A 25,493-nucleotide genomic window follows, 5' to 3' on the forward strand; every position below is an offset into this window, starting at 1 on the left:
TATGCAGTACCACGCTATGACCTAACCAGTCGCCACTTCTTCTCTCGCAAAGCCATCCCAGCCCTCCACCATCATGTGAAAGACCGCATTGTCCATGCACTCAAGCAGTCAGTGAGTGGAAAGGTGCACCTCACAACTGATGCATGGTCCAGTCGGCATGGCCAGGGCCGTTACGTGTCTATCACTGCGCACTGGGTTAATGTGGTGGATGCAGGGTCCACAGGGGACAGCGGTGGTGGGACAGTGCTGCCTAGCCCACGGTATAGGAAACAGTTGGCTGTAGGCGTTCGACCCTCCTCCTCCTCCTCCTCCAGAAGCGAAAGCTCGTCCACAGAGCGCAGTCGTACGAGCACTCCATCTGCAGCTGCCACTGTTGCACACGAGGTGTCCCCCTATCGAGCAGCTAGTGGAAAGCGTCAGCAGGCTGTGTTGCAGATGATGTGTTTGGGCGACAGACACACCGCCGAGGTGCTGGCCGAGTACTTTCAGCGACAAACTGAGTCATGGCTGGGCAGTGTACATCTTGAGGTAAGCAAGGTAGTTAGTGATAACGGCCGTAATTTTGTGGCAGCCATAGCCCTTCCAAAACTCAGCCACATACCTTGCTTGGCTCACACCTTGAACCTGGTGGTGCAGTGCTTCCTCAAAAATTATCCGGAGTTAACAGCCCTGCTCCAGAAGGTGCGAAGACTGTGCGCGCACATCCGCCGGTCGCCTGTACACTCCATTCGTATGCAGAAGCTGCAGCGATTGCTCCACCTTCCCAACCACCGCCTCATTATCGACATTGCAACAAGGTGGAACTCCACCCTGCACATGGTTGAGCGGCTGTGCGAGCAGAGGCAGGCCATAATGCATTTGTGGGAGGATACACGGCCAGGCACTTTGAGAGCAGACATGGAGTTGACAGGTGTGCAGTGGTCGAAGCTGAAAGACCTCTGTTAAGTCCTTCAGTGTTTTGAGGAATGCACACGGCTGGTAAGCGCAGACGACGCCATCATAAGCATGAGCATCCCACTTATGCGTCTGCTCATGCAAACTTTGACGCACCTTAAGGAGCAGACGTCTGCAGCCAATGTTGACGAGGAGGGAATCCTTGATGACATTCAGCCATTGTCTGCTCAGGGACCTCTTCTGGACGAGGTGGAGGAAGAAGAGGAGGAGGAGGATGATTATGGGGATGATTACTTTGGGGAGGAGGATGTATCTCGTGGGGCAAGTGAAAATGTTGGCATGGCAAGGTCTGGTACAGGGTTTGTGCGTGACTGGAGGGATGTGGATTTGCCAGAAAGTGCTCCTCCAACCAGCACTCGCAGTGCATCATTGACACCGGGAACATTGGCCCACATGTCAGATTATGCCTTGCAGATCCTAAAAAGGGCCCCCCGCATTGCCAAAATGATGAACGATGACGACTACTGGTTGGCCAGCATCCTGGATCCACGCTATAAAGGCAAATTACAAAACATCATGCCACAGGAGAACCTTGACCTAATATTGGCTAATAAACAAGCAACTCTGGTAAATCGGTTGCTTGAGGCATTCCCAGCACACAGCAGCGGTGATGGTTCTCACACGAGCCGTACGGGCCGGGGGCAGCTTGGCAGAGTTGTTCGTGGTGCACACAGCAGAAGTGGCATTGGAGACAGGGGTTTCATGACAATGTTGTGGACTGATTTTTCAAGTACCGCTCACACAACTGGTAATACTGCATCGATGGAAAGTGACAGGAGACAGTAGTTGTCAACTATGGTTACAAACTACTTTTCCTCCCATATCGATGTTCTCCCACACAGGTCATTCCCCTTTGACTATTGGGCCGCTAAACTGGACACCTGGCCTGAATTGGCACAATATGCCTTACAGGAGCTCGCTTGCCCTGCTGCAAGTGTGCTATCGGAAAGAGTCTTCAGTGCTGCTGGTTCAATACTGACAGAAAAAAGGACCCGTCTGTCGACCCAAAATGTGGATGATCTAACCTTCATTAAAATGAACCATGCATGGGTTTCCAAGGATTTTGTCCCACCTTCCCCTGATGACACATAGGTTGACAGAAAGATGGCTTGCTTTGGTCCTCCGCTTCCTGGGACTTGACCAATTTCGCCTTTTGCATCAGCTGAATGTCCAACATCAACATATGCCCTTGTGTAAACCTCCCTAACTGGGCTGCCCCCCCCCATGGTCGGGTTCACCAGCTAGCGCACGCAACCGTGCGAGTGCCGTTGCCCTTGACAGGTGGGTAGGCCGACTCTTGGGCGCGGGCACTGGCACAGGGTCCCTCATAGTGCAATCAAGTGTCTCTGACGGTGGTGGTGCACACCCACCGTCAGACACACCGCCGTACTATGAGGGGCCCAGTGCCAGTACCGACGCCCACGAGTGGGCCACCCGTGCTTGGCCAGGGCCCCAGCATTTGCAATCTTTACCTCTCCCTGCTCCTCCGCTGTGTAGTCTGGGCTGTCAAATCCATACTGGGCCTGACACCGTCTGAGCCTGCCTCCTGATGTATAGACATATATTTTTAATGTGTAAACTATGCTATCCATACATGTTATCCGGTGATATGGGTACCCTTTCTCACCTTTGTACAATCACGTGTAATCCATACTGTGCCTGAGAACGGCTGGCGAGCTGTTATGCAAGCTACAGCACCTGTGGTTTGCACACATAAGTTTTTCCCTTTTTCAGGAATGACGGTTAGGCCTAATTCCGGAACAGCGGTTGACCTGCACTTACTGGGAAATCATCGTTCGCGGGTAATAATTGTAATCCCAGATCCCCATCACTAATGATGTTCAGCGGCTTATCTGCACCTGTAAGCGACACACGCTGGCCCTTTCGGTGTAGCGCGCATGCAGCCACGGACATGTAAGGCCTTGACACACCAGTTATTGGCCAATCTCGCGTGCCAGAGCCTCGCGTGTCCCTCTAGTAAGCTGGACACGGACCGCGTGGGCAGGACGGAGTCTCGTTCGTTAACAGAATTAAGCTTGCAATGCGTGCATCTTTTCGGTTGCTGGATGGTTGAGGTTGCCCGTGTTGAGTCCAATTACGCCGCAGGCTCCACTCCTGGTGGTGCCCTTCTGGACATTCCTTTAAGGTTCAGCTTTGCAACCATACTGCCCACGTCAAACTACAATTTTGCCTTCATGGACGCTGTTTGGAGGGTCGTGAGTCGTGGGAATCATGCCGCCCAATCAGTTAACCTGCTAGAGACATCCTTCATTCGTTGCTCCCAAGCATGACATCACACTCCCTAGGAGGAAGGTAATGCCACTGTGGCGACCATACTCCTGTGGGCGCCACAAGTGCACTGATGCCCAGCCACTGCTCAATGATTCTGCTGGTACATTGACCCAGACCACTACATTCCCCTCCCACTCTACACAGCCTGAATCTGACCCTGATGAAACTCAGGTTACCCTTGACATATAATTTTCCACCTTACACGCTGACAAAGAGGACGCTGCAGTACAGGTTCGGCCCACCTGCCGTCAGACACACCGCCGTACTATGAGGGGCCCTGTGCCAGTGCCGTCGCCAACGAGTGGGCCCCCCCTGCTTGCTCAGGATCACAGCACTTGCAAGGTTGAAATACTTACCTCTCCCTGCTCCACCGCCATGACGTCTTCCGCGTTTCCTGACACTGATATTCTGATCAGAGAGCGCAATGACATCACGTCTGTACGTCCTCTGCCTAAACAGCCAAGTGCAGTGGGATGGAAGATGGGGACGACAAGGAGTCCTGACTAGTACAGGGATTCCATAGCGAGGAGACTTATTTCATTGTTTTCAATGTTGGGACTGCTATTTTTGGGAAGCACTATACTCTGGAGAATGATAGATGGGGCCCACCATACACTGGAACATTCCAAAGGTGGACATCAGACACTGGAGCAGCATGTACAGGGCCCATTATACACTAGAGCATTAGAAATAGGGTCCATTATGTATGGAGCATTATTTGGGCCCATAAGACAGTGGAGCTTCATCCATGGGGACCAACATATACTGTAGCATTATGTGGAGCTCATCATATACAGTTTCAAACATTATATGGGAATGGGATCAATGATTCTGTAGGGAGAAATAGATGGGCCTCATTACGCTGTATAGCGCACTATGCGGTGGCCATAATACTGTATGGAGTAATATACTGTCCGTTTTTGGAGCTATTGGAGAATTTTAAATGGATATCAGTCATGAGATGTAAAAAGTGAAGTATTTTTCATTGTACTATACCACTATTTCTCTGCCGTATCAGAGCATCATGAGTTGTGGTATGTGTTAAAGGGGCGCTCTTTGGCCCAGGGCACATGAAAACCTGGAGCCAGCCCTCCCCCACTCAAATTTAGCCAAATAACCCCCATTTTTCATTGCGTAGCTTGTATTATTAAGTAAATAAAGGGTGACAAGCTTCAGGAATAAGAATTTATGGTTTTGGCATTCAAATGGGCACTGTAAGTGTGTTTCCTGTCCTCTTCTCACTCCCGACTTTTCTTCCCCATTGACTTACATTGGGTTTCGTGTTTCGGTCTGAACGAAACCCGACTTTTTCCGTTAGTCGGAAGATCTCACTCGACCCGACTTTTGAGAAAGTCGGGTTTCGCGAAACCCGACTCGACCCGAAAAAAGGCAAAGTCGCTCAGCTCTACTCGTGGGTGTATGCCATCCAGATCCGGAGATTTATCTATTTTAATCTCAGTTTCCTTTTTGGCAGCTATAATTAGTTTTTTAGATAAAGTATTTTTCTCCCTATAGTTGTTAGATCTTCAGCGGGGCCGTCCTGCTTTAGTAGTGTAAATGCTTTCTTGTTACTTGTAATCGCCCCTCTTACTTCTTTGTTTGGCCACATTGGGTTTTTCCTATTTCTTGTCCTTTTATTCCCACAAGGTATAAACCGCTTACAGCGCCTATTTAGGATGTTCTTACACATTTCCCATTTATTATCTGTATTCTTATTTCTGAGAACATTGTCCCAGTCACCCAGATTAAGGCCATCTCTAAGCTGGTCAGACTTTGCCTTCCTAAAGTTCAGTGTTTTTGTGACATCCTGACAAGTCCCCCTAGCGAAACACAAGTGACACTGTACAATATGGTGGTCGCTATTTCCTAGATGCCGACGACCTGCAGATCTGTTATTCTGTCAGGTCTATTAGATATGAAGCAACAAAAAAAGCAGTCTATAGGAGCGCTAAAGGAGAGGCAGAAATCAGAAAAAAAGTTATAAAAACTCAGCTTCTATTCTTCCTCCAATACCCACAACGCGTTTCTACGGTCACAGCCGTCTTCCTCAGGTGGAATGCAGGTGTGACGGCTGTGACCGTAGAAACGCCTTGTGGGTATTGGAGGAAGAATAAAAGCTGAGTTTTTTCTGGTTTCTGCCTCTCCTTTAGCGCTCCTATAGACCGCTTTTTTTGTTGCTTCACATGGAATTTTCCTCTCTGAGGATTAGCGGCAGGAGCAGCTTGGAGGGCAGCTGTTTGTGGGAGAACCTGCGATTGCTGGGCGGTGCTGGGAAGCTCTGGGACCCTTGGTGTTCACTTACGGCTGGGATTGGTCTCAACATCACGTCCGGAAGCCTGTGAGAGATGGACTGACCAGGAGGGCAGAGATTGCTGACAGCCACGTGCAGTGCCCTTCTGGGCTGCGAGGATACACTCCCCAACTACCATTCACGTTCACACCGTGGTTGTGCCAGGGTGGCACAACCCTGTAAGGTGAGCACCCTGTTGATTCAGTTAGGGAATTTAATTCTAACACAGGTACACTCATTGCGCCTCTCTTTGCATTTTATTTTTCAGGTCTATTAGATAGTATTAGGTGTAAAGTGCTGCTCCTCTGGTTGGATTCTGCACCAATAGTGAGAGATAATTCTTCTTGGTTATTAGCAGAAACCTGTCACCTTTATGGGTTTCGCTGGTCTCTGTTTCCCAGTTAATATCCGGGTAGTTAAAGTCGCCCATAACAAGGACCTCATTATGGGTTGCAGCTTCATCTATCTGCCTTAGTAACACAGATAATATCTATCTGCCTTAGTAGTAGACTTTCCATGATTTATGTTATATTTGGGGGGGTGTAACAGACCCCAATGAAAATGTTGTTACTATTTTTCCCTCCATGTATTTTGACCCATATGGACTCGACTTCCTCATTCCCTTCGCTAATATCCTCCCTTACAGTGGACTTTAGATAAGACTTTACATAAAGTCAAACCCCTCCTCCTCTCCAATTTTTCCAATCCTTTCTAAACAGACTGTACCCCTGTAAGGTAACTGCCCAGTCATAGCGTTCATCTCACCATGTCTCTGTTATTCCCACTATGTCATAGTTACCTGTAGATGTTTCTGCTTCTAGTTCTTCCATCTTGTTTGTCAGGCTTCTGGCGTTTGCGAGCATGCAGTTTAGAGGATTTTGTTTTGTTCCAATCTAATACCCTGTAGAGTGTTTTAGAAATTTTCTTTCCTCCCTACGGACTATGTTGTCTTGCATCTTCTTTGCCACACCTCATATCCTTCATTAGTATATTTTCTGGCTTCATGTTCGTGTCTAACGCTTTTCTTCCCGTCCTCTCTTCTTCAAGTTTAACGCCCTCCTGATGAGTGTAGCGTGTCTTCTGGCGAATGTGTGTTTCCTAGGTTTCTTGAGGTGTAGTCCGTCTCTGGTGAGGAGTCCGTCATACAGATAATTCACACCGTGGTCCAGGAATCCAAATCCTTGTTGTCTGCACCATCGTCTTAGCCAGTTGTTCGCATCAAAATCATTGCAGATTGTTGGTAGGTCCTTCCTTGCCGTGTCATTGGTGCCAACATGTATCAGAAGATATGGGTGGATGTCCTTGGAACTGATGAGCTTTGGTATCCTATCAGTCACATCCTTGGATCTTTAAACCTGGGAGGCAGCATAATTTTCTTGCGGCTATGTTCGATCTGCAGATGGCTGCTTCTGTGACTCAGTAGTGAGTCTTCCACCACCACCTTTCTTCTTCGCTTCTTGGCTGTACTTTTTGTTGTCACTTCTGGGTGTTGCTGTGTGCCCTTTTCTTCTTTGCTTCACCCTTGGTTTGCCATCTTCATCCTCAACAAGGCCTTGGTATCAGTTTCTCAGTTGTGTGGTTGGTGATGTCTCTATGATCTTCTTGCTTATTTTGGTCACATGCTTCCACTCATCTGCTTTTGGAGGTTCTCTGACACTTTCCTCACCTTCTGTCTCCAGTAGAGCTGCTTCTGTTCTGTCTAGGAAGTCTTCATTTTCTTTGCTGAGTTTCAAAGTTGCAATTCTTTTTTCTAGACCCCACACCTTTTCTTCTAAAAGGGCCAGTAGTGTACACTACTGGCAGGTGAAGTTGGATTCTTCTTTTGGTCCATCTGTGAACATGTACCACATGTTATAGCTCGCCATGTAGGTTGTCACATCTGCCATGCTGCTCCTAGATCCTGCTGACTTGCTGTGTCTCTTCCTTCTTGTGTAATCTATTCAACCATGTGAGGAACAGCTCGCCGCTGTTCGCCAAAGCGCGACGGACAGCGGACCCTGTGTCACCACTATGTCACAATCCCACCACTGACACGGGTGTATCAGCGGATGGAGGGACGCGACACACTGCCGGCACACGGCTATCACAGGCACATTGGGGGCTTATCTTAGTTATCCCACCACTGGCACCATGTGACAAAAATATCCAGCAAGCTAATCTCGCTCTAACAATTTGCCGCAGGGGGGTATTTTGGTGCCCCACCACTGCTATCAATCTTCTATGAACTGCGGGGATTTATGTATATCCCACTTTCTCAGTTCCACTTTGGAACTCGCAGCTCTCCGGCACCCCCCTTACCCTCAGGTCAGTCAGGGAACTGCACCTAGGATAATTAGTCACCGGACGGGCTGCTTGTTGTGGACCGGCGGTTAGGCTACTGCAGTGAGGGAATTATCAATGCTGTGGCCGCAGCCCCTCATTCAGCAATATAAGACACTTCTGGACTGCCAACTAGCCACAACAACCATACACAACGCGCTGCCATCAGTCACGGTTTACTTAATTCACAGAGTTAATTAAGAGGGTCTGTGGCAAACCCGTTGAATTAGTAGCGATTATCTAAAAGAGGCGCTTAGTTCGTTTCTTAGAGCATGGAGACAAACTGAATAATTTTATCATTTATTTCCCAAAAGGGGCAGTGATTACAGATAAAAGTTACTATAAAGTTGAGACATTACATATGTACAGTTACAAATATGAAACAAAAGAATGGATGAAAGCAAAAAGTACACTCACGGTTGTTCATGACTAGAGTTGAGCAATACCGTCCGATACTTCAAAATATCGGATCGGAATGGATCGGCCGATCTTTAAAAAAAGTATCGGTATCGCCGATGCCAATACCGGAAGTCCCATTCAAGTCTATGAGACTTCCGGTATCGGAATTGGAAAAATGATGATGGGACAGTAGTAGTCCCATCATCCAGCTAATGTGTTAAATGTAAAAAAAAAAAAAAAAAAATACTACATACATACTACATGCTACATACATAGTACATATATACTACATGCATGCTACATACATACTACATGCTACATACATACTACATACTTACTACATGCATGCTACATACATACTACATGCATGCTACATACATACTACATGCATGCTACATACATACTACATGCATGCTACATACATACTACATGCATGCTACATGCATGCTACATACATACTACATGCTACATACATACTACATGCATGCTACATACATACTACATGCATGCTACATACATACTACATACATACTACATATATGCATCATACATACTACATGCTACATGCATACTACATACATACTACATATATGCATCATACATACTACATGCTACATACATACTACATACTACATATATGCATCATACATACTACATACATACTACATATATACTACATGCATGCTACATACATACTGCATGCATGCTACATACATACTACATGCATGCTATATACATACTACATGCTACATACATACTACATACATACTACATATATACTACATGCATGCTACATACATACTGCATGCATGCTACATACATACTACATGCTACATACATACTACATACATACTACATATATACTACATGCATGCTACATACATACTACATGCTACATACATACTACATACATACTACATGCATGCTACATACATACTACATACTACATATATACTACATGCATGCTACATACATACTACATGCTACATACATACTACATATATACTACATGCATGCTACATACATACTACATGCTACATACATACTACATACATACTACATGCATGCTACATACATACTACATGCTACATACATACTACATACATGCTACATACATACTACATACAGACTACATGCATGCTACATACAATACATTCATACAATACATACATAGACATACAGTACATATAACATAGAGTAACATACTTACCAATACTTGTCACATTGTTCCCCGAAGCCATTGTCTTTTACGGAATAAATATTAACATAACAAACCACAAAAATACTCACCCATGATCCGAAGCAGTCCACGAGTGTGTCCCACGATGATCTTGGGTAGAGAACTGCAGCATCAGCTGATGCTGCCTCTCTCTACGGGATGCAGGAATCCAATGACGGAAGGTAGGTATCCTTCCGCACTGTATTCCTCCGCCACTTAAAAAAAAAAAGTCCCTAGTCTCACTTTATGGTAAAAGCTGTGTGGGATAAAGTGAGACTAGGGACATGATGCGCCGTCATTTCGGGCCTTCCGGGGGTCTCTGCTGGCCTGCCGGGGGGCTGTGTGGACTGCCCGGGGTCTGTACCGGCCTGCCGGGGGGCTGTGCCGGCCTGCCGGTGGTCTGTGCACCCTGTGGGGGTCTGTACCGGCCTGCCGGGGGGTTGTGCCGGCCTGCCGGGGGGCTGTGCCGGCCTGCCGGGGGGCTGTGCTGATGTCCGGGGGTCTGTGCAGGCATCGTCCGATGGGGCTACAAGTCCCATCTGGCGATGCCTGCTACCATGACAGTGGTTGACACATTAGCCAATGATGGGACAGTAGTAGTCCCATCATCCGGCTAATGTGTTAAATGTTAAAAAAAAAAAAATACTACATACATACTACATACATACTACATGCATGCTACATACATACTACATGCTACATACATACCACATATATAATACATGCATGCTACATACATACTACATGCTACATACATACTACATGCATACTACATACATACTACATGCATGCTACATACATACTACATGCTACATACATACTACATATATACTGCATGCATGCTACATACATACTACATGCTACATACATACTACATACATACTACATGCATGCTACATACTTACTACATGCTACATACATACTACATACATACTACATGCATCCTACATACATACTACATACATACTACATGCATGCTACATACATACGCCACCACGTACTCCTCCAGGCCCCAAAGCAGGTGGTTGACCATCCGCTGGAAAGTGGCAGGGGCATTTTTCATGCCGTAGGGCATGACTGTGGACTCGTACAGTCCAAAGGGGGTGATAAAGGCGGATTTCTCCTGCGCCTCAGGGCTCAGGGGAATCTGCCAGTATCCCCGACTCAAATCCATGATGGATATGTACCTTGCTTTTGCCAGCCGCTCAAGCAGATCCTCGATGCGCAGCATCGGGTGGGCATCAGAGGTTGTGATGGCGTTGAGCCCCCTGTAGTCCATGCAGAACCAGGTGGTTCGATCCTTTTTAGGCACGAGGACTACAGGTGAAGCCCACGTGCTTTTTGACCGTCGAATCACCCCCAGCCCTAACATCTCATCCATCTATTGGCGCATGACCTGTTGCACCGCCTCAGAGATCCGATAAGGTGTTTGCCGTAATGCGGCATGATTCCCGGTGTCCACCTCATGAACCGCTAACTCTGTCCTCCCAGGTCGGTTGGTGAACACGTCCCGGAAGGGTTCCAGGATTTCCATCAACTGCGACCGCTGGGATACGGTTAGCAAACCACTTATCTCCATGTCCTCAAGAGACCCATTGGCCTTGGCTTGGGCCAGCATGTCCAGCAGGGGATCTTCCTCCCCATCTTCGGGCAGGTTGCAGACCGGTAGGATGCAAGCTTCACGTTCGTAGTGCGCCTTCAGCATACTGATGTGAAAGGCCATGCGCCTACCCCGAGCATGGTCAAGCGTGACCACGTAGGTGACCGGGTTGAGCTGTTGGTGGACGACGTATGGGCCTTCCCAGGCTGCCTGAAGCTTATCTGTTGGTATGGGGATCAGCACCCACACCTTTTGACCCACCTGGTAGGTCCACTCCCGGGCATTCTGGTCATACCAGTGATTCTGGTCAGCCTGAGCCTGCGTCATTTTGTCATGCACCAACTGCGTCAAGGTCTGCATCTTGTCACGGAAGCGCATGACATAATCCATGATGGACACTTCTGTAGGGTTTGGCTCATCTTCCCAGGATTCTCTTATCAACCTAAGGGGTCCCTGGACTAGCCTGCCGTACAGGAGCTCGAAGGGGGAGAACCCGGTCGAGGCCTGCGGAACTTAAGCGAACAGCAGGTGTGGGAGGTACCGCTCCCAGTCGCGCCCTTGGGTCTCAACCAGCATGCTGAGCATCTGCGTTCACACAAACCATTAGTCTGTGGGTGATACGCACTCGATACCAGGTGCTTCTCCTGCATTTTCTCACAGAGAGCCTCCATTAGGCGAGACATGAATTGGGTCCCTTGATCGGTAAGCATCTCCCTGGGAAATCCTACCCTTGAAAAGATGGTCACCAGTGCGTCAGCCACCTTATCTGCCCTGGTTGAAGACAGAGCTACTGCCTCTGGGTACCGGGTAGCGTAGTCTACCACGGTGAGAATGTATTGCTTTCCAGAGCTGCTGGGGACAGCCAGCGGGCCTACAATGTCCACCGCAATCCTCTGGAAAGGCTCCTCTATCACCGGCAAAGGAATAAGGGGAGCCTTAAGAGCAGGCCCCGCCTTACCCACTTTTTGACAGGTGTTACAGGAACGGCAGTATTGTGTCACATCTGTCCCCATCTTGGGCCAATAGAAGTGTTGAGACAGCCGAGCCTTTGTTTTGCTGATCCCCAAGTGTCCAGCGAGTGGAATCTCATGGGCAATCCGCAACAACTCAGTTCTGAACTGTAGGGGAATGACTAGCTGTCTTTCCCTCAACCACTCCTTTTGGGAATCTCCGGGTACTGTCTCCTGGTACAACCTTCCTCGTTCCCAGAACATACTCTCCTTATCAGATTCGGAGGTGGGCATCTTGGCGAGACCTCTCAATTTCTCCAGACTCGCATCTGAGTGCAGATCAGCCTGGAACTCCTTGCTGGAGGCTGCCAGAAGTGATGTCAGGGTACCTTCCTTACTGGGACCCTCTGGAACCAGCTCTGGGTTCACCTCTGGTTCAGTCTCTCCTGTAGCAGAAGAGGGTCCAGAAGACAGTGCGCTACCTGCGATCTGGGCATTCTGACTGCGTGTGACAGCTGCTATGTATGCTGCCTCCCTGGGGATTTTTACAGACCCACCAATCGGTGCTGCCATGGGCCCTACCTCCCCATCCACCCCCAACACTTCAGGAGCAGTGCTACTTATGGGCCAGTTACCTTCCTCGGTGGCACTGGTCAGCTGCATGGCATTACCTTCCTCATGGTCCCCATGCACCTCTTTTATGAATGAGTCACCGGAGGAGGAGAAAACAAAAATACAAGCTAAGTCCAGAAAACCTGAGAAGTTGGTAACTAGCGGATTGCAGACCCCTGATCCTATTCACCACAACTAGCAGTAGCCGTGGGGGGTTCCTACGGTGGTCCTAGACCCCTCGTCACAGCCGGAGAGCTAAATAAGCCTAAAGAAAGAAAGGGGGAATCTAAACTTCCCCAGAGCAGACCCCAAAGCAATAGACAGCCCAACATGTATTGTTGGTGAAAAACAGATGAAAGCACAAACGCAGACAGAAAGACAGACTGAGCAAACGATGGGGCCCAACTAACTAGATAGGACAGGACAGAAAAGATGCTGGCTGCAATCCGCAAAAACCCTACAAAAAATGTCCCAACAGTCTGATAGGAAAAAAGTCCCTGAAGTCGCTAGACTTCAAAAACTCTATATCAGCACTCAGGTATATTCTGAAAACAGCGCAAAGAGATAAACTGATCAGAGACAAAAATGGAATTCAGCCAGTCCCAGCAAGGGCTGGCTGAACGCAAACACTAAGTAAACCAGACAAAATCTCATGGAATAGTAGCAGGGCAATAACTTAGCTTTTAGTAGACAGGAACTAAACTGGATGCCAGAGCTCTGAGCAGAAAGGATCACCAGCAAAAAAGCAGGGCGTCGGCTGCCTTATATCCACTCAGAGATTCCGGATGTCCAATCACACTCCACCTGTTCAGATGACAGGTTCTTCCCATTCAACTCAATTTCACTACCTCCCTTCACCAGCAGAGGGAGCTCATCAGACATCACAAGTGAAGGGGAAAATGAACTCACAACACACCTCCCCATTTCCTTGAGCACCGTTGCTTGCTCCTGCCAGGGGTTCCTCAGCCGTCTCACTCCGCAGAGTGACGTGGCTGAGCACTTCGGTACCTGTGGACACATCTATCGTTTCAAAGAAATGGTTAACAGGTTCAGTCGGCACAGATACATCATCATCATCATCATCATTATCACCATTCCTAGGACAAGAATGGATATCAGATTGCTTTGGTACATTCACATCACCATCAGCATCATACCTGGGGAAAGAATGGTTGTTAGTTGCATCACTACTCATCAAGGCATTAGCAGGTAACACATTCAGTTTCCCATCATCATCATCATCATCATCATCAGGGTTAATGTTACCCTTATTATCAGATTGGGGAAGGGTGTCAGGGACATAATATGCAACCATCCGCCCCAAGTCAGTCCCCAATAAAACATCAGTGGGCAGGTTTTCAGACACTCCCACCTCCCTCAACCCGCTCTCAGCACCCCAATCAAGAAAAACCTGGGCCACTGGCAAGGGACAACGGGTGCCTCCAATCCCGGTGACAGTCAGGGTTTTCCCCTCAACAAACTCTTCAGGGGCCACCAGTCCAGGACAGATGAGGGTTCGTTCAGCCCCGGTGTCCTTGAGGCCTGTAGCAAGACGGGCCCCCACCTGAACAGGTTGAACGTTTTCGTCAGCCCTCCCAACCACACCTCGCACCAAAAGAACAGAGGCGTTGGGCCCAGAGGCCTTGGCTGGGGGGTTCTTCAGCCTATCCAGACAGCTGTAGAAGAGGTGACCAGGCTGCTGGCAGTGGTGACACAGGCGACGGTCAGTAGTAGGCCTGGTGTTGGCAACAGGGACAGGGCCTCCGGAGAGACAGCTATCTGGGGAACTGGGGTTGGTTGCAGGCTTACCCCCTCTCCAGCTGGTGGTGACTGGCCTCCGCGTCTCTGGCTTCCGGTTGGCCTCGTAGTTGTCGGCGATCTGCGCCGCTTTGTCCGCATTTGTTGGTTCACGGTCCAGGATGAACTGTCGGACCTCAGCTGGGCAGAGATGCAGGAACTGGTCTTTGATCATCAGGTCGCGTAGCTGCTCAAAGGATTCAACGGACAGTCCATGGATCCACTGGTCAAAGTGGGTCCTGAGTCCTTGCATCACATCGCTATAGCTATCGTGTGGGCCACGTTGGAGGTGCTGGAACTTCTTTCGGTATACCTCAGGTGTCAGCCGATATTTGGCGATCAGAGCCTGCTTTATGGCATCATAGTCGTCATCGGCTTCTGGTGGAAGAGAAGCAAACGCCTCCAGGGCTTTGCCTTTTAGCCCTGTGGTCAAGTACCTGGCCCATTGTTCAGGGGGCAGCCGGTACTGTCTGCAGGCTTTCTCAAAGGCTCGCAGAAACGTGTCCAAGTCCCCGTCCTTTTCCATCATGGGAAAATGCTCTGGCCGGGGTTTAGGAGTCTGGACGCTGCTGGGCTCACTGCTCCGGGCTATGGAGGACGTTCCCCCTTGTCGGAGCATCTTTAGTTCATGGGCCCTCTGAGCCTGGCGCTCGGCTCTCAGCCTCTGCTTGATGCTCAGCTCTCTCCTGTGCATGCTGGATCAGCTTCACCCGTGCCTCACAGTCTTCGGCAGGGATTGCGTCCAAGGCCATTTGCAGATAGGGGTCCACCACGCTCTGGTTGAATGTGGGGCCAGCGCTCATGAGTGGAGCCTCTGCTGCAGCCCCATTGTCACTTGGGCCAATTTCTGCGTCCGCTGAACCCTGGGTGTTGTCCAGCTGCACCAGAGCCGTGATCATTTGATCTCTGGTTCTGCTTGCGGCGTCAATGCCTCGGTACGTGCATACTGCAGCAAGGGCTTCCTTCTTCTGATGCTTATACCACTCCACTCTCACTGCCGCCATGGTTGCCAAATAAAAAATAGAAAAGAAAAATGAAGAAACGGGAGGGGATACTTGCACGTACACACAAATGTCTCAGGACTAGTAACCACTGAGTCTGTTTTCCAAAACCTATGATGCAGGATTCCCACAGGACCGTGCAGGTTTTTAGTGAGAGGAATGATTGCTCAAACCAAATCACTAATGCTCTAGGATTATCCCACCGCTTTGCCAATATGTGAGGAACAGCCCGCCGCTGTTCGCCAATATGTGACGAACGGGGGTCCCGCTGCCACCAAAATGCGACGGACAGCGGACCCTGTGTCACCACTGTCACAATCCCACCACTGACACGGGTGTATCAGCGGACGGAGGGACGCAGCACACTGCCGGCACACGGCTATCACAGGCACAGTGGGGCTTATCTTAGTTATCCCACCACTGGCACCATGTGACAAAAATATCCAGCAAGCTAATCTCGCTCTAACAATTTGCCGCAGGGGGGTATTTTGGGTGCCCCACCACTGCTATCAATCTTCTACGAACTGCGGGGATTTATGTATATCCCACTTTCTCAGTTCCACTTTGGAACTCGCAGCTCTCCGGCGCCCCCCTTACCTTCAGGTCAGTCAGGGAACTGCACCTAGGATAATTAGTCACCGGATGGGCTGCTTGTTGTGGACCGGCGGTTAGGCTACTGCAGTGAGGGAATTATCAATGCTGTGGCCGCAGCCCCTCATTCAGCAATATAAGACCCTTCTGGACTGCCAACTAGCCACAACAACCGTACACAATGCGCTGCCACCAGTTTACTTAATTCACAGAGTTAATTAAGAGGGTCCTTGGCAAACCCCTTGAATTAGTAGCGATTATCTAAAAGAGGCGCTTAGTTCGTTTCTTAGAGCATGGAGACAAACTGAATAATTTTATCATTTATTTCCCAAAAGGGGCAGTGATTACAGATAAAAGTTACTATAAAGTTGAGACATTACATATGTACAGTTACAAATATGAAACAAAAGAATGTATGAAAGCAGAAAGTACACTCATGGTTGTTCATGACTCTTTAGGCAAAACCATGTGGCTGAGTGGGGGAGGGGCGGCTTACCAAACGTCACCGCTCATCTGCATGTCTCTTTGGCACCAGGATTTGAGCTGCTCTGCCCTCCCTGTACGGGAGCAGTACCTTATAGCCCCTGGTGTGTGACATCACCAAAAGGGGCAGTCTGGAGAGAGCCCACCTCTCCCTCTTCAAGTTATGATTTGGCTACCAACTTTAGAATAACCATAACTTAGTGAGAGGAGCTTGCACAAACAAATATTTGGTATCATTGGTTGTAATTAACCGAATAGAATCCGAAAACACCAAACATGCCATAACTGGGACATTCTATTTGGGTGCAATCCATATCTCAGTCTCTGGACGTCCGAGGACTACGCAAAAGGCACCGTAGCGAAGCTGGGACTGCTCAGATCACAAAAATATGATTATTCTGTCTCTGCTTTGTATGGTTTTTGCAATGTGGTCTCTTAAAGTTCTACTCCTACACATGTCTTAAACAAAGGGACATCTTTTCCACTCAGCTAATTAACATTCCTAGCTCACAGGAAATGCTGGTTTCAAGTTTCACAGGGCTCTGCACATGAAGACACTGGTGTGTGTGAAGAGAAGGGGGGTGCTGCAAAGCTGGCAGTCTACATTGTCATAGGATGGAGGATTTCTAGGGTTCTAGAAACATCTTTTACAGAAAAAAAAACTCATAATTCTCAGACATTGTATCTCACAAACCAGCCAAGCTTTCTTGCAATAATGCCCGCAAGGTGCGCGGTTTGGCGATGCTTTCCAAGCAGCTGGTCCCGGCTGTACCCAACGATCTTCTTGCTGAGGGAGACTCTTTGATTTTCCCAGAAGGCACCGGGAATATGCAAATTGACCTCCTCAAGCTTCAATCCCCAATTTGGTGATGCTTTCCAAGCAGCTGGTCCTGGCTGTACCCAACAATCTTCTTGCTGAGGGAGACTCTTCGTTTTTCCCAGAAGGCACATGGAATATGCAAATTGTCCTCAAACGTCAATCCCCGTTTAGGTGCTGTTGCATTCCCACACCCTGGCACGCCACAAAGGAAAGACAAAGTCCCGTCTGTTGTGTGTGATATGTACCAAATAGAACACTCATATTAGACCCCAGGGTTTCTTTTGATTCTGTAATCTCAGCTTCAGTTAAACGGTTCACACAAAAAAGTCCAGACTCCATGTTCATACTCAACAGTTCAACTTTACTTGAAAGCAGGGTTCTTGATACAGCCATAACACAGTTCACATACATTGGCATTCCTTGAGCTTTTCCTGCCTTCTCTGACAACTTCCTTCCTGAAGACACTTGTATCCCTGTCTCTTCCAACAATCTCTGTCCCGCATATACTTCTTTCTCGTTTGCAGCGTCCGTGCCCCTAGGTCCACCATCTTGCTCCCATTCCCTTTTCTGAGGTACACTCAGCTCTGCCTAGTCCCGGCCATTAGCCCCTGATCCCCTTTGGAATGGTTGCTTCAATAGATGCTGACCACTCGCACGCTGCTCAGCCTGGGGTCCCTCATTGCCTCAGCAATCTTCACCCCCAGGGCTATCTATTTGCCCTCTCTCACTGCTACATCAGTAGTCCTCACTAAATACGAAGTTTCACACTATCATTCACTGCTCTTTATTACACCCATCTCTAACTCCTCCTAAACTGGAACCCCTTATTCAACTAAGCTTATCCTGGCATTTCCATTTCCTACCTTTATTGTGCCCCACTAATCTGTTCCCAATATTGTCCTATCCTACTGCTACCCTTCTATTCTATCTTTTATATCTTTCACTACTCCTATACCAAGTAAATGTAAAGTACATACACAATATAATAACGTAAACATTCATAAAACTCTATGAAGCAGCTCATATTCCATTTTCCAAATAACTTTATTAAAATTTTAAGAAATAACAGTAATATTTCACATTGATCATTAAATGCAGAAGTTACATTTTTATGTAAGACAAGGGGAAGGGAAGGATAAGGGGTTCGGAATAGGTTTTTAAGTTGCTTTATTAAGACATACAAAGGGCAAAACAAAAGGAAGGGAAGGGGAAATATAAACTAAACTAACAATGTCATGTCTCTTCGATATATTTGGGGATTGAATAACCCCATAAGGAAAAGACAAGACACTAAACTAACAATATTATTTCTCTGCAATATTTGCCAACACTGTGTTACGGTACTGCGGCACAGGACTAGGGTAGGAAGGGGAGAACTGACCCTGCACTGCGACTAGGCTTACACCCTACGATGGAGTGGGCGACCCATTCCTTGTGAATAGACCCACCGACGATCCTAGGCTAATCTTAAGAGAAGACAAATAGATCGGGGGAAGGGGGTCTCTGAAATATCTAAGGACTGGGTACAAAAATGGGTCACCTCCTAATAGAAAACAAAGAGGAGACTGCAGAAACAAACTGAAAACGGAAACTAAGACTAGCAGAACCAGAGGTCCCAGAACTGCACCAAATAAACACACAGAGAGCAAGGCTCCAAGCCAGACTTCAAGGAGATTAACACTGATTTCCAGCAAGGAATGGGAGACAGGTGCAGGTTAATAAAGGGTGATACAATCACCTGACTCAAGACAAACTCAGCACCAGGGAAAAAAGACCAGCAGCCAGAACACTACAAGAAAATGGCGGATAGTCACAAACTGAACAGATTCTAACACACTGTATATAGGCGGGAGGCATATGGCGGCCTCTGTCACCCCCTTAAAGTCGGACAACACAGCAGCAAATATAAAAAATAAAAAAACAATTGTGTTGTTCCTCTAAATGTATCAATAAGGCGCAATGTGCCAGCAGCATATGGAAGTACACAATGAATCAGGGGTAAATAATAGAATAGAACACCGGCACCAACCACACATCTGCTGTTTGATCCCCATCCACAGCTCCTGTGCGGTGTGGGATTAGTCCCCCAAGCAGGAGTTTAAGAATAGCTTGCTGCTGTTTCCCCCTGGCTGTGCTGAAGATGGTGGTGCAGGTCTTCCTGTGACCAAATGAGGAGGCGGTGGAGGAAGTGAAGGTATGAGTAGGAGGCAACCTGGAGAGATAAACATCCAGCAATACTGGGTGGTGATAGGATGTCAGGTAGAACGCCTTCCGCCTCTGTCCCAGCCACCACTACATTTACCTAGTAGGCAGTTAGGGAGATGTAACATCCCTGACTGAGCTTACTGGTCCACGTATCAGTGCAGAGTACACACAGAAGCTTAATGGAATGCACTCCCACAGACAGGGGAATGTACAGTACACAGAGCAGGTTAAGGCTGTGTGCCCACGTTGCATTTTTGTAAGCGTTTCCGCAGCGCTTGAGCCGGATCAGACGCTGCAGAAATGCTTAAAAGAAGCTTCTCATTAAATTTAATGCATTTTTGGCTTTTTATGCCAATGCATGCGTTTTTTTCCGCTGAGGAAATACTTAGCGGCTAAAAATGCAGCATGCTCATTAATTTCCGCATTGCTCCATGTTTTTAGCTGTTTTCAATGTTCCCAGAAAACGCGCAGAAAAAAATGCATCAAAAACGCGCGTTTTCTGGGAAGGAGTCCTGGTTTCTGAGCGTTTAAAAACGCTAACGTGGGCACATGGCCTAAAGGACAGTACTCCCAAAGGCAGGAGGGTGAAGAGTACACACAGCGTCTTAAATAACAGAGCTCTCATAGGAAGGGAGTTGCAGAGTACACATGACAGCATAAAGGACAGTGATCCCACAGATATGGGTGCAGAGTACACACGGCGGCTTAAAGGACAGTACTCTCACAGATAGGAGAGTGTAGAGTGCACACAGCAGCTTAAAGAACAGGACTCTCACAGACAGGAGATTTCAGAGTACACACAGGGGCTTAAAGGACAGTACTCCCACAGATATAGGTGCAGAGTACGCAGAGCAGCTTTTAGCACAATATTCCCACAGGCAATGGGTGCAGAGTACACAGAGCGGCTTTTAGCACAGTACTCCCACAGGTGGGGGATGCAGGGTACACAGAGTGGCTTTTAGCACAGTACTCCCAGAGGCGGGGGTGCAGAGTTCACAGAGAAGCTTTTAGTACAGTATTACCCCAGATATGGGTGCAGAGTACACAGAGTGGCTTTTAGCACAGTACTCCCAGAGGCGGGGGTGCAGAGTTCACAGAGAAGCTTTTAGTACAGTATTACCCCAGATATGGGTGCAGAGTACACAGAGTGGCTTTTAGTACAGTACTACCCCAGATATGGGTGCAGAGTGCACAGAGCGGCTTTTAGCACAGTACTCCCAGAGGTGGGGGTGCAGAGTTCACAGAGAAGCTTTTAGTACAGTATTACCCCAGATATGGGTGCAGAGTACACAGAGTGGCTTTTAGTACAGTATTACCCCAGATATGGGTGCAGAGTACACAGAGTGGCTTTTAGTACAGTGCTACCCCAGATATGGGTTGCAGAGTACACAGAGTGTTGTTGCAGAGTGCGCAGTCACTATCTGTCCCTCACTCCAGCTGCATCCTATCTCTACACTAATCAGAACAGAATGGCGGCTGACTCGTGATCTGGCCTTTATACAGGCCTGGTCACATGCTACGCCAGCAAATTACAGCTATGTCAATACTTGGAATTGCTGTGATGGCTTTGGAAGTGCCCACAGTCTAAAGGCTTGCTGATTGGCTGTGCTATAGCCTTTCAACAAGCTTTATTAGACAAAAAGAGTAGTATACAGAGGTATGGATGTCAAATGGGATACTATAAATAATAACATACCAAGCAAATTGTAGATATTATCCCACATTAATAAAAATACAATAGACTGTAAAGGGACCAATTGTCAAAATTCACAAAGAAAGGGGAGGAAGAAAAACTTCCAAGACAACTCAAGGTCATAATATAAAATTGCTTTATTGGATTACAGGGGAAGGAACAATAAAACATGCTAAAATGCTGATAACTTATCAAAAAACATAAGGACACGATGGACCCTGTACTTGCTTGCTTGCACTTGCGCTCATCAGGTAATTTGGGACACGTGTTGTTACTGTGCGGGTATATGTGCCTTCTTTTTCTATGGCCTATGTGCAGGATTTGGTTACCGGTTTAATTATTTGGTCAGTGACATGGCAGTTTACCGCTTACCTACTTGTGTCCTTCTCATATCTTCTATGATTATTATAACATAAGCAGCAATTATGGTCCATCGTGTCCTTATGTTTTTAGACAAGTTATCAGCTTTTTAGTATGTTTTATTGTTCCTTGCCCTATAATCCAATAATGCAATTTTATATTATGACCTTGAGTTGATTTCTTGGAAGTTTTTCTTCCTCCCCTTTCTTCAATAAGCTTTATTAGACTGGCAAACCCAAACAGGAAACTGGACAGACAGTAAAAACACCGTGTTCGGCATTCGGTACCGCACACTAGGTGCCCAATACGAACCTCAGACTTTCCAGTTCGGGTTCACTCATCTCTAATGTCCAAGTCACTTTCATAGTATATGGGGGGAACGGTGCATTCCTTGCTCAGGAGTCATGTGTAGTCTGTGTCCTCCCATGATCCAGCCTACTGACAGCCCACTCGATGGCATGTAGAGGCCGGATGCATTGGCACATCTCAGGGACATATGCTTCACCATCTAGAAATCCATAGAAAATCCAGGATGTGGGCACGTCTGACAAAGACTATTCAAACCACTGTGAGACAGTAAAGCTTCCTTTATTGGCAGTAAGTGGCTACAAGATTCAGTATATATCGTGTTGGTGTCTTCCCCGAGCCACAAAGAGTAACAAATAGGGGAAAAGGACATCAGGAAGAGAAGCCTTCTATGTAACGTGCTCATAATCAATAATGATGAAGACAGAAGAGCAGAACACAGAAAAGCAACACAAATTGTAAGTTCTCAGTCACAGGAACGAGATTTCATGAGAACAATTATCAATAGTGAGAAAGTGAAATGTGAGTAATGTGTCTGGTGCCTGGAGGTTACATGAGATGGACGGGACTTCTGTACATGAGAAGAGGCGCCATCACTCTCCTGCTTATGGTGGATTACCACCAGTGTGGAGCCGCGACCAAAGAGATATTCAAACTATGGGGGAAAGCAGAATAATGAAATATAGGCACGTTCCCCATATTATATTTTATGATAGTGACCACCGCTTGTGTAACTATGATGGGCAGCTTGTCGCCAAAGGGTTTAAGAGCAAGAGCATCGCTCCAGGAAGGTAATAGGACAATAGGAACCCAAGGTCTCAAGACGCCATGTTTGTTTGTAATAATGTGACTATAAAATGGCTACTTCTGTGTGAATGTTCTTATGTTTGTAAAGAGATGATCTCTAAGTAAAACATTTCCCACATTCTGAACATGAGTACGGATTTTCTCCCGTGTGACACCTTTGATGATTAGTAAGAGCTGATTTATGTGCAAAACATTCCCCTCATTCTGAACATGAATATGGCTTCTCTCTTGTGTGAATTCTCTCATGTATTAGAAGATAAGATTTAGTTGTAAAGCATTTCCCACATTCTGAACATGAATATGGCTTCTCTCCTGTGTGAACTTTTTCATGTGCAAGAAGATTTGATTTCTTTGAAAAACATTTCCCACATTCTGAACATGAATATGGCTTCTCTCCTGTGTGAACTTTTTCATGTGCAAGAAGATTTGATTTCTGTGCAAAACATTCCCCTCATTCTGAACATGAATATGGCTTCTCTCTTGTGTGAATTCTCTCATGTATTAGAAGATATGATTTAGTTGTAAAGCATTTCCCACATTCTGAACATGAATATGGCTTCTCTCCTGTGTGAACTTTTTCATGTGCAAGAAGATTTGATTTCTTTGAAAAACATTTCCCACATTCTGAACATGAATATGGCTTCTCTCCGGTGTGAACTTTTTCATGTGCAACAAGATTTATTTTCTGTGAAAAACATTTCCCACATTCTGAACATGAATATGGCTTCTCTCCGGTGTGAACTTTTTCATGTGCAACAAGATTTATTTTCTGTGAAAAACATTTCCCACATTCTGAACATGAATATGGCTTCTCTCCTGTGTGAACTTTTTCATGTGCAAGAAGATTTGATTTCTGTGCAAAACATTCCCCTCATTCTGAACATGAATATGGCTTCTCTCTTGTGTGAATTCTCTCATGTATTAGAAGATATGATTTAGTTGTAAAGCATTTCCCACATTCTGAACATGAATATGGCTTCTCTCCTGTGTGAACTTTTTCATGTGCAAGAAGATTTGATTTCTTTGAAAAACATTTCCCACATTCTGAACATGAATATGGCTTCTCTCCGGTGTGAACTTTTTCATGTGCAACAAGATTTATTTTCTGTGAAAAACATTTCCCACATTCTGAACATGAATATGGCTTCTCTCCGGTGTGAACTTTTTCATGTGCAACAAGATTTATTTTCTGTGAAAAACATTTCCCACATTCTGAACATGAATATGGCTTCTCTCCGGTGTGAACTTTTTCATGTGCAACAAGATTTATTTTCTGTGAAAAACATTTCCCACATTCTGAACATGAATATGGCTTCTCTCCTGTGTGAACTTTTTCATGTGCAACAAGATGTGATTTCCTTGAAAAACATTTCCCACATTCTGAACATGAATATGGCTTCTCTCCTGTGTGAACTTTTTCATGTGCAACAAGACTTGATTTCATTGAAAAACATTTCCCACATTCTGAACATGAATATGGCTTCTCTCCTGTGTGAACTTTTTCATGTGCAACAAGACTTGATTTCCTTGAAAAACATTTCCCACATTCTGAACATGAATATGGCTTCTCTCCTGTGTGAACTTTTTCATGTGCAACAAGACTTGATTTCATTGAAAAACATTTCCCACATTCTGAACATGAATATGGCTTCTCTCCTGTGTGAACTTTTTCATGTGCAACAAGACTTGATTTCATTGAAAAACATTTCCCACATTCTGAACATGAATATGGCTTCTCTCCTGTGTGAACTTTTTCATGTGCAACAAGATTTGATTTCTGTGAAAAACATTTCCCACATTCTGAACATGAATATGGCTTCTCTCCTGTGTGCATTATTTCATGACAACTAAGCTGTGATTTATTTACAAAACATTTCCCACATTCTGAACATGAATATGGCGTCTCTCCTGTGTGAACTTTTTCATGTGCAACAAGATTTGATTTCTGTGAAAAACATTTCCCACATTCTGAACATGAATATGGCTTCTCTCCTGTGTGCATTCTTTCATGACGACTAAGCTGTGATTTATTTACAAAACATTTCCCACATTCTGAACATGAATATGGCTTCTCCCCTGTTAGTGGGCTTTTATCTTCAGCATTTCTTCTGTGACTTTTGTTTTGTTTAACAGTCTGTGATGAATTTGGAGATAATTGTTCATTAAAATAAGATGATCGGTCTCTGCTGTGAACAGCTGGGGGTATATCTGAGATGTCTTCATACTGTGTACAAGTATCTTGTGTGATACTAGAATCTTCTGAATTAAACTCTAAAGATATCAGATGTCCCTTGAAGCTCCTGGTACAGTCATCTGTCAAGAATAAAATGTATGTTATTATTTTTAAATAACATAACCTAAAATATTATGTTTGCATTTCCTGATGAAGATGAAGAGAATTTTCAACTTTCATCACGACAACGACCCTAAACAACCTTGAAGTCACCATAAGAACGGCTTCACCACGAGAAGATGAAAGTTTTGGAATAGCCAAACCACAGCCCAAAACTGAATGCAAATTCTGTGGGGACCTGAAGAAGGCACTGTACACAGGAGACACCCCAGCAATCTGACAGATATGGAGCGTTTGCACGGAAGAGCGGGCAAAGATCGCCAATTGTAGATGTCTCTTGAGATAGATCCAGACCCATATAGACTGAATTCTGCCAGAAATTCAAAGTTGACTGCAACAAATTATCAGTGTAAGGCATCTTTCACATTTTCACATGTCCTGGACTCCTGATAGTTCCGAAATGGGAAAAAACAGTACCGGTGCTATCAGTGTCCACATGTAA

General features: G+C 46.4%; 1 long non-coding RNA gene and 1 pseudogene across 1 annotated transcript in view; one reads left to right on the plus strand and one right to left on the minus strand.

Annotated features, from left to right (window-relative positions):
* LOC141053977 (uncharacterized) overlaps positions 1–25,493 on the plus strand; it is a 139,595-nt gene that overhangs the window by 15,721 nt on the left and 98,381 nt on the right. The gene's annotated exons all lie outside the window — the stretch shown is intronic.
* The window catches only part of LOC141053960 (uncharacterized), a 90,511-nt pseudogene continuing 87,175 nt past the window's right edge, over positions 22,158–25,493 (minus strand).

Source organism: Dendrobates tinctorius, unplaced genomic scaffold (assembly GCF_039654945.1).
Source record: "Dendrobates tinctorius isolate UK_male_01 unplaced genomic scaffold, ASM3965494v1 ptg000173l, whole genome shotgun sequence".
NCBI lineage: Eukaryota > Metazoa > Chordata > Amphibia > Anura > Dendrobatidae > Dendrobates > Dendrobates tinctorius.